The following is a 9,341-nucleotide window of genomic DNA, read 5'->3' as shown; positions in this document are numbered from 1 at the left end:
GAGACAAAGATGCTTCAGTTTGGAAGAGCAACCACTGGTATGGGGAGTATAAACATAAAATGATGAAGATGAACAGAAAGTCCTGTCACTGTTTTGTCACGATGCCAGAATCAGTGGGTTCCCAGTAAAATTATCAGGCAGCAAGTGTAAATGAAAGGAAGGGCCCTTTTGCATATACCCCACTACCATAGGATGCTGCAGATGCTACAAGTCTTAACTGGTACAAAATGAGATTAAATGAGCGCACAGAAGGCATGGCCATCAGAGGCTGCAGAACATGATGGCCCAGGTGCAATTGCTAACTAGGAAATCCCCGGACAGGGTCTGCCATAAATTTTAGTTTGATCCATATAACAGCTCTCGCACTCCTCCCTAAGGGCTTGTCTCTACATGTGATGGAAATAGAGATGTCTGAGCTGAGGCCAGCTTATGCTAGGTCATTTTGCAGCACAGCTTGGAAATACTCTTTCAGTAGAGCTATGCCAGTGAAACATCACACCCAGCAAACCTGACCCTCATCCCCAGCGTTGCTGGGCTGCGCACAGTTAGGAACCTGCTGCTATCTCTTCAAAATCAACGTAAGCCCTGGAAAATATGAACAAATTTTGAAAACTGTGGGTAGGCTCTTAATATTAGCCACTTTTCAGGATTTTTTTCTCTCTTAATCAGGATATGTGTACTAACCAGGGGAAGAGTTACTGAACTGGGGTCTGAAATGTGTCTCTCTCTCCTGCTGGACCTTTGGGCTCTGTTCCCACTCCAGCTGCACACAAAGTACTCGGTGACTTTTTCCAGAGTAAACAAATAGGGAAGAAGGGGTACAGCGACAGGTCAGTCAGGTTTCTATACGTTAGTAAACCGATTTTCCTCCCATTCTGTGAGAACTGTGGCAAGCTGCCATGGGCCTGATTTTATTTGTTTATTTTTGCTATCTCTGGTGGGGAAAGGCTGTGCAATGTAATTTTTTTCTTAATTGTTTTAATAAAACTTTGATAAGGAATAGGTTTGCGTGTGATTTTTCCCATGTTTTTTCTGTACACCTGACCTCTGCCCTTGTTGGCTGGAACCAGTTTTCTGTGAAAGCAGCTGGTGAGCATGGGGGATGTACTCAGCTTGCCCAATTTTTTGTGTAAAGAGGATTGCAAAAATGCTTTTCAATAATAGCATTCAAAGTACAGATGATGAAAGACAGAGATTATCCTGCTCCTGCTGCGGGTTTCACAGCAAGGAGCAACAGAAAAATTGGTAACACAGCTGCTACGAACCCTAAGGACCACGTGTGCCACCCCTGTGCTTTTAGGATGCGACATGCCAGCCTGGATGATGCCAAAATGCACATGGTGAGTGGGCAGCCAGAGAGCTGACTCAGGTAGCTGGGGCCTCCCCAAAAGGCCACATGCAGCACAGCGCTCCCTCCTTGCAGGAGGAGAGGTGCCCAGGCTGTGCCTCCTGCCCTGGCAGCCACTGCCCTGGTGGTGCTGCAAACCCTCCGTGATGGAGGAGGGAGCATCACCATCTCCACATCTCCTTCTGCTTCTCAAGGAATAGTCCCTTCAAAGGAAGTCTATGCACTGATGATCCCCTATCTGTGGAGCTCTTCTAACGATTTAATACCCAAATGAGCTTATATTAACAATAGCACATGTTGTTCCAGCTTATAATTACATTTGGTTTGTTATGGCTTCTGTTTGTAGCCCCTGAGTGTAGAGATTGCTTCAAATTTTTGTAACCCTATTTTTTCGCCTCCCAGTGGTATACGCAGTTTTTAACAGCATTTTAAGGATGGTCTATGCATAGCCTGCACATGCACACACAGGCATCACTGTGTGCCCACTACGTGTGTGGGCAAAGGGAACCTCCTACCCTGCAGATCTCAAAATACTTTGCAGTCTAACAGTTATATCGTCGATCTGTAATTGATTTTGGGTCCTTCCCTGTAGCAGGTGCTGTGCCTGTGAGGAGCGAGAGACAATCCTGGATCAAAGGAGCCAGGACACAGCAAGCCTGTCCGAAGAGGGTAAGCAGGCACGGAGAGGTAACGTGATCCACCTTCAGTCACACAGCAGGTTAGTAACATCTCAAGGACAAGCATCCAGATTTCTTGACTCCCAGCCCAGTGTGTTACCTATTTGATCACGCTGCATCTTCATCCCTCAGATGAGAGCTTCAAGGCAGAGGAGCAGGACGGCTGTGCCTGCACAGCGAGATGCCTGCCTCAAAGGGCTGGGGCCAGCTTTGTTATCAGAATTGATATACTTTTCATGAAACTCTCCTGCTGGATGCCTTTGTGTGAGGGAGGGATTTTGCACTGTCCCCACATTTCTCAGCTGGGTCAGCCACTGAAGTCTTCAAGCTGTTCCCAAAAATGAGCAAGGGAAGCAGCCAGGTGACCATTGTCTGGGAGATGCCACAATATTCAGCTCCAAAAGGCTTCACCACCAAACATGCTGCTCCCCTCAGTATTGCAAGGTTGCTTCATAAAATTCAGTGAAGATTTACTCCCTGGGGATCCTCTAAGTGAGACCTTGGGAGGCTAATCCTTGCTGGCACTACTGGGATTTTGAAACTCTCATTGCACTTTTTGGTCCCAAGCCAAATTGTCCCCAGGGCACCGTGCACGACAGTTGTCTCCTAGCCTGGAAATTCAAAACAGACCCATAGAAAGACCTTTGGAAGCTGGGATACCCCTATTCCCTGTGCAGACTCAGGTTCCACTTTGTCTTCTCCCCAGCCTCCCTCAAGCCACCTCCACCCCTCCTCCCGCTCCTCTGCCTGCAGCTTCTTGCCCTGGGTTGGCAAACAGTTGCAAGCAGCAGGACGCCACTATTTTGGTTGCTATTCCATGTTCCCCTGAGAAGACTATCTGTGACAGTCTCCTGCCTCAGTCAAGGAGTGGTTTTAATCATGTACAGTTTATGCAGTTCATTAATGAGAAACAGACTGGCTTCTTCCCCACTTGGGGTTAAGGGACTCTGCTATTTTCCAGAGTCGTAGTCACTGAAAGGCAGCTCCCACACAGCCAGCCAGCTACAGGGGCAAAACTGCAACTGTCTTGGGCCAGCAGCAGCAATTTTCACTGCTCCAAATATAATCTATAGTATAAAAAAGGACAGACCCATGTGTGACATGAGATAAGCATGTGGCTTTCAGATTCGCTTTAATTTGAAGGGTGCACAACTGACCACAGCAAAATTGTTGGCCACATTGGACTCCCTCCCACTTTCAGATCCTGGTAGAAAGATTCAACAGTAGAAAGCAGAGAGGGACTGAGCCAGGCAGCATTATGTTAAGGCTGCCCAGGTTTCTAGACCCTTGCAAGGTCTCTCTCCCTGGGGCTGCTGCGGTGCAGACCCATCACCTCCCCCAGGACCAGCTCCGGCCACGCCACGCAGAAGTGGGAACCGACTTCCCACACCAGCACCGATGTGGAACTATTCACAGATCTAAAGTTTGGAAAAGAAGGTGAAGAGGGTGAAGACAGGCGCTAATCCAGATGGTTGTAGAACAGCAGGGATCATGACAGATCCCTCTCTCCTTAGCCGAAGCTGCCTCCGTGCGGAGCGCCTCCGCATCGCCGCTCCCAGCTTGGCAGGGGCTGTGCTGAGCGCCCGCCGCCACGGCTGCAGTGCCAGTAACATTTGGAAATGTTATTACCTTACTGCACTTTGTTAAACCAATAATTCTGAAAGCAAGAGGAGGGAAAAGTTAAATTTATACCCAGTGGTGGTTTTTTTACAGGAAAAATGAAAGAGCTTGTAATTGAAGTTTCTGGGGTTTCAGTAAGAGGCAAAAATCAGTCTTTTTGCAGATCAGAATTTCCTGTTCTTTTGTTTTTACTGGATGATTTTTAAGCAAAGACTTAAATGTTTGCTGCAGTTTTGGTTTCATTTTATTTTTACTTTGCTTTATTTTTCCACCTTTTCAATGTTAATTGTAAAAACATGAAATAACATTTTTGCTTACTGCTTAAGGGATAAAGCTGAGGAACAGTAAATTCAGCCCAGGACATTCCCAGTGAGAAAAGAATTAAGATTGCCTCCCAATCAGGATGCTGAAACACACACTGATGAAATCCTCTGAAAATCATAAGCCCCCCAAAAAAAGATCAGTGGGTGCTTTTACAGCTATTCTCCCAGGAAAAGTTGAGCTCCTGTAGGGATTACCTCTGACTCAGGGGGTTTGAAGACATGCTGCAGCTTGGCTCCTGCCCCACACTGCCACTTGGTGTTTCACAGTCTAAAGAAAAAAAGTAAAAATCATCTTAAAAGCCCTCTTTTGTTAGTAAACCTGCCCCTCCTCTAAAGTAATGAATTAATGCAGCACTGTTATGCTTAGCTCTAACAAAAGCCTGAAACAACAGCTCGGAAAGCCATGCCTGTTTGTCTGGGTAAAGCACTTAAATGGCTTTCTAATGATAATATTTCAGCTGCCAGCACAGATAATGTCATTATTTACCAAAGCACACAAGAAGATGTGTTTCATATTTCTTTCTGGGTGTGCAGAGGGGAAGCCCATCTGGTGATGCTGGGCAGAAAGGGGACAGGCGGAGCAGAGCCGCCTTCTGGCCCTGGGGTGTTGTAAGCGTTGGGGCAACCCAGCCAAGGTGGGCTATGGTGGGGGAGCTGCTCCGGGGGGCCACCCCGACTCAGGGTGACAGCTCAGCACCCACCTCCCCTTGGCCCTGCAGCATGTCTGGCCCCTGTCAGCATTTCGTAGCCAGGCATGGCAGTGATGGCAAAGCTGCAGGTCGTGTGAGCATTAGTCCTAAGACTACATTCGGGGTTGACACCCCTTTAGGAGAAGGCACTTTTGCTATTACACAGCACAGTGAAAGCAGCCAGGCTGTGGCTTCTAGCCTCTCACCACTCTGCAAAATGATAATGAACATCTGCTGTAATTTTAGGATCCTACTTTGATGAGATTTTGATAGCCTGCAATTCCTCCAAGATTTTTTTTTCTTTAATCAGCTCAGGGCAGGATTTTCAAAGGGCACTTTTTAAAACCCCTCCTCTTGATTTCCAGTACTTTTTCTCATTGCTCTCCAGCATTTTTCACTAGGCTGTCCATGACATTTTGTAGGGAAGTCCAGTCCTCAGGCCTGGCTTGCAGTCCCTGCAACACCCCTAAAGTCCTGCATGACCTTTCTCACCTCTTCTCCCTCCACCTCACTTCTGCCTCTGGAAATGATGGAGAGAAGGATGCTCCAGCCCCTCTGTAGTGACCCCTAGAAATGCCAGAGAAAGCGTGTGTGACCTTATTGCTGCAAGCTGGAGGAAAAGTCCTTAAAAAACCAGCCCCAGGCTGGGCTCAATTTCATCTGGTCTCAGCTGTTATTAGAGCAATATAACATGTCCCCAGTTAGCAAAGACGTGTGCAGGAGCATGTGCAAACCCTGCCAGGCTGCAAGCCACCAGGCAAAAGTCCATGCTCTGCATTGAGCCAAAGTAATGGAAAGTATAAGCAGCAGCATGGTTTCATGTGACCGTGGCTGTGGCATTTGGATTCAAATCAATGCGAGGTTCAGAGGGTGCCAAGCAGTGTGAAATGAGACTCATCTCAGAGGCAGAACAAAGATGTTTTATATAACTTCATACAGATTCAGAGGAGCAAGGAAGGACAGAGAGCTGCTGAGCTTCACAGATGGTACCTCAGTCCACATAATAACATCCACCCTTAAATCTTTGCATATATAAAGGAGAGCTATAAAGGAACCAAGACAAAACCAGTCATGTGTCTCAAACCCCTGGAGAAAAGGCACAAAATGAAATCATCTAGCCTAAAACAGTCCCTTAGAGAAGGTCAGATGATACTGAAGGGGCTTATCCAGCAGGGAGCAAGCACTGAAGAACGTGGGCTCAGTCAGCTCAAAGGCTATGTATAAACCCTCCAACATTAAACTGATGACAGAACATGAGGTTTAATGACAACAGGGTTATGAAAGACTTAATCACGTTGCTGTCATTTGAATAACCAACTCTAAATCCTGAATGACCAGGGTCCACCTGATGTTGATGGGGAAGGAATTACTTCAGGGTGACTCAGAAGAGCACATGCCAGATGCTGAACAGTGGGGACTGAAAGTCAGAGCTGTAGCATGATGCTAAGCAGGAGGCCAAGGAGAAGTGGAAATCATAGTTTCCTACATCAGGCCTTTTGGGTTCCCTTTATGTCACCTTCTACTCCGTGAGTTATAGGTAGAGAGAGAGAATAAGAGTCTCCCTTAGATAAAACATAGTTAAAACCACGGAAAACCAAATCAGACTTTCTGCCTTCTTGATGAAAATGAGAAGATCCAAGGAAGTCTGACCCAGTAGCATTGATAATAGAAAAATAAATGATAGAAATTACTCTGCTCCTGTTCTTATCCACCATAAGTGTGTCTGAGGCTCCGCTCTTGGCAGAGGATGCTCGCCCTCTGCCAGAGCCACCACTTCTTCTGTGCAACACCCACCTGTGGATGTCATGGGATGAGCAATGTGGCTAGGCAGGAGGGCAATGCCTGCAGGCAGCTGCAATTGCACTGGTGTTCACACTCTCTGCATGCTTTGGAGCCATGGCTGAAGGTAACAGATAAAACTCCTGGTGTTTCAGGAACAAGCATTTAATGATGGTGCCTGGAAGAAAATGGTGTTCAGTTTTAATATACATTGCCAACTTGTGCATCGCTTGTGCTGTTACACTGTCACCTTGAAATCTTGCCTGGTGATGTGGCTCGAAAAAGAGATCTCTGCAGACTGCAGGAACCTAATGGTTTCCAGAGGTGGCCTGCTGGGAATTAATTGCATTCAATCTGACATCTATCTCTCAGCTGGCAGCGCCTTCACACTCTGGCAGGCACTCACTTCACAGACCAAGGACAGACCTGCCCTATTGCCCTTGCTGGGAGAGGGCCAGTGGGCTGGAAACCTGCTGTTCCTGAGACTGTAATCGTGGAAGGAGAACTTTATTACTCAGGGCTGTCTTGTATTGCTTTAATGTCACAATATGTCTGTTGCATCAGTGTGCCAAATGAAATTGAACATGGCCCAGTGTCACAGCCTCTTAGCATCTGTGTTCACCTGCCGTTCAGAGAGTGTTAAAATCTTGAGAGCATGTCTAAGGAGCAAAGCCGTTCTAGGTCAGTGGTTCAAATCCTGCCTCCTACTCTCCTGAGCTCGTAGCAACATGTTGTTGGTGCCTGTCCATAATGGAGTATCACAAGACCTGTGTTTCACTTTCCTCCCACCTATAATGGTCTCTGAGTATCCACAGACAGCACCAAGTGGCAGCAATTACAGGAGTTGTCTTAGGGCAGAAACAAACTTCTCACTGCTTTCAAAAGGGGATTTCATGGTAAAGAGCAAAACTGGTTGAAGTCCCTTTCCTTGTAAAACACTTGAGTGGGGTAGGTACGTAAGTAATACATATGTCTCTGTGTTTCTGCCCTTCCAGACCAGAGAGCATCAGGGATGAGCCCATGATTCTTAACATGTGACTGGCAAAGTGTTGTATTTTAATGAGAACTGAGACATTTTATTAGCATTTTCTGCTCATTCCTCTTTTCTCCACCTTCCCTCCCCAGGCATGATCTCTCCTGGGCTCTTTCAGCCACGTTTGACACCAAGGCTGGGATCTCAGAGACGTGAAGTTTCCCTGCGATGTCATGACATGAAGCAGCAGGGTGAGGAGAGGGATAGGCTGTCCCTGCCCACTGGGAGAAAGGCTGCAGCGTGAAAACATCCCTTTTTACACACCAGAGCATTCACAAAGGAGAGAAACTGCATGAATTCCCCTACAGCAGGAAGCACCCATAGAGCTCAGCCAACACATTTCTGTATGCAACTGAACTCTGAAAAATGGAAATTCTCTGAAGCGATATATGGTCACTCTCCTTGGGCCACAGCAGGTGTGGAGGCCACATGTCCAGGACGCTGAACATCTCCTTCCCCAGTCAGCACGTTAGTCTAGTGTGTGAGAACATACCTTGGCCCACACAGAGGTATTGTGGATAAAGTGCATTCCTGGTTTTGCCACTGGCTGAATGCAGGACGTTGGGTACTTCATGTCCCTGGGCTTGTGGGGGCATTTAAATGTGCTTTGCATGCCTTAGCTCCCAGACGGCTGGGAACCGTCTCACTGGACTGTACACACTTAATAGCTGGGCATCTGCCCTAAGCTAGTCCATGAGGGTCTGTCTACAGGCAAATGAAAGACACAATCATCTCCAGAGGAGTGTTATGGATGAGAACATGATGAATCATTTTCTGGAGGTGCCGATCTTCTGTACTGACTGTGGAAAAAGCTGAGGTGAGTAGCTTGGACTCTCTTCTGGAGACATAAATTTCGAACAAATGACAGCCACATTTGGAGCACCAGGCCTGCCTCTTCTCACACGTTTGGACAGCATCCATACATTTGGACAATGGGAACTCGGTCTCAGTGGGGAGCCAGCAGACATCAACAATGGATGCAATTATGGGGAATAAACATGGGAATATATGCTCTGAAAAAGAAAGCTTTGCTCACAGTACCACTGTGAAAAATAGCAGAAGAGAAAGGAACTAATTCTGTTTCACCTAATTGCCCTCCATAAATCATCTCCTGGCAGCAACCTCAACTGGTCCACCAAAGAGCCAATTAAAGCAAAGGGACGCTGAGTGCTGTTTGTACTCAGGGCTGTGTTTTGTATTACAGGAACTGCAATTTGTTCCAAGAGGGTGGCATCTCTTGCCTTTCCAAACAGGGTGGAATATCTGTACCTGTCTGGCTCTGAGCCTTGCCGTTATTTCTTTAAAGCATCCACAGCGCATTGACTAGCATCCTCTCCAGCACAGTGTTTTACTGTCCAATGTGAGATAGGATGTTGTACGTAAAAGCTGGGTAGCAGAAGCACAGTGTCAGATAAACAAGGTCATGAAACCTGGAAATCAGTGGCAAGTATGTATGTATTTGGTTTTAAAATCCCGTGTTACAGTGCAAACAGAACTCCTTCAATGCATGGTCCATTAAAATCCCTCCTCAGGGTAACATTTTCTGACACTTTGCCTGAGTTTTCCCTGCTGCTCGGTACACATCCTGCTCTGAGCCCTCCCCACCAGCCACCACCATCCCAAACCTGGGGCCAGCCCTCCTGCACACCCCCAGCCCTTGCCCCATGGCTGGACCTCCACTGACAGAACGGCCCCAGCCATGGCCACCTCTTGCCACTGCTGTCCCTCCTGCACATCATCTGACAGGGACACCACCTGCCCACCGAGACGGCCCTGCTACTGGCCACGCCGGGCTGCTCTCCTACCTGTGAGAAACAGTGGTTATACCCCACCATACGGCTCTGGTTTCTCTCTGGGGCTCGCTGCCACCGC

General features: G+C 47.4%; 1 protein-coding gene across 1 annotated transcript in view; it reads left to right on the top strand.

Moving 5' to 3' along the window:
- The first annotated feature begins 1,236 nt into the window (after positions 1-1,236).
- The window catches only part of CAPN9 (calpain 9), a 37,947-nt gene continuing 29,842 nt past the window's right edge, over positions 1,237-9,341 (top strand). Inside the window, exons 1-3 of the mRNA XM_054822680.1 lie at positions 1,237-1,340; positions 1,944-2,066; positions 7,562-8,286. The gene's annotated coding sequence lies outside the window, so the exon portion shown is untranslated. The remainder of the gene's footprint in view (positions 1,341-1,943; positions 2,067-7,561; positions 8,287-9,341) is intronic.

This window comes from Grus americana, chromosome 3 (genome assembly GCF_028858705.1).
Source record: "Grus americana isolate bGruAme1 chromosome 3, bGruAme1.mat, whole genome shotgun sequence".
Lineage (NCBI taxonomy): Eukaryota > Metazoa > Chordata > Aves > Gruiformes > Gruidae > Grus > Grus americana.
Note: the sequence above shows the minus strand (reverse complement) of the source record. Positions and strands in the feature narration are given on the sequence as shown.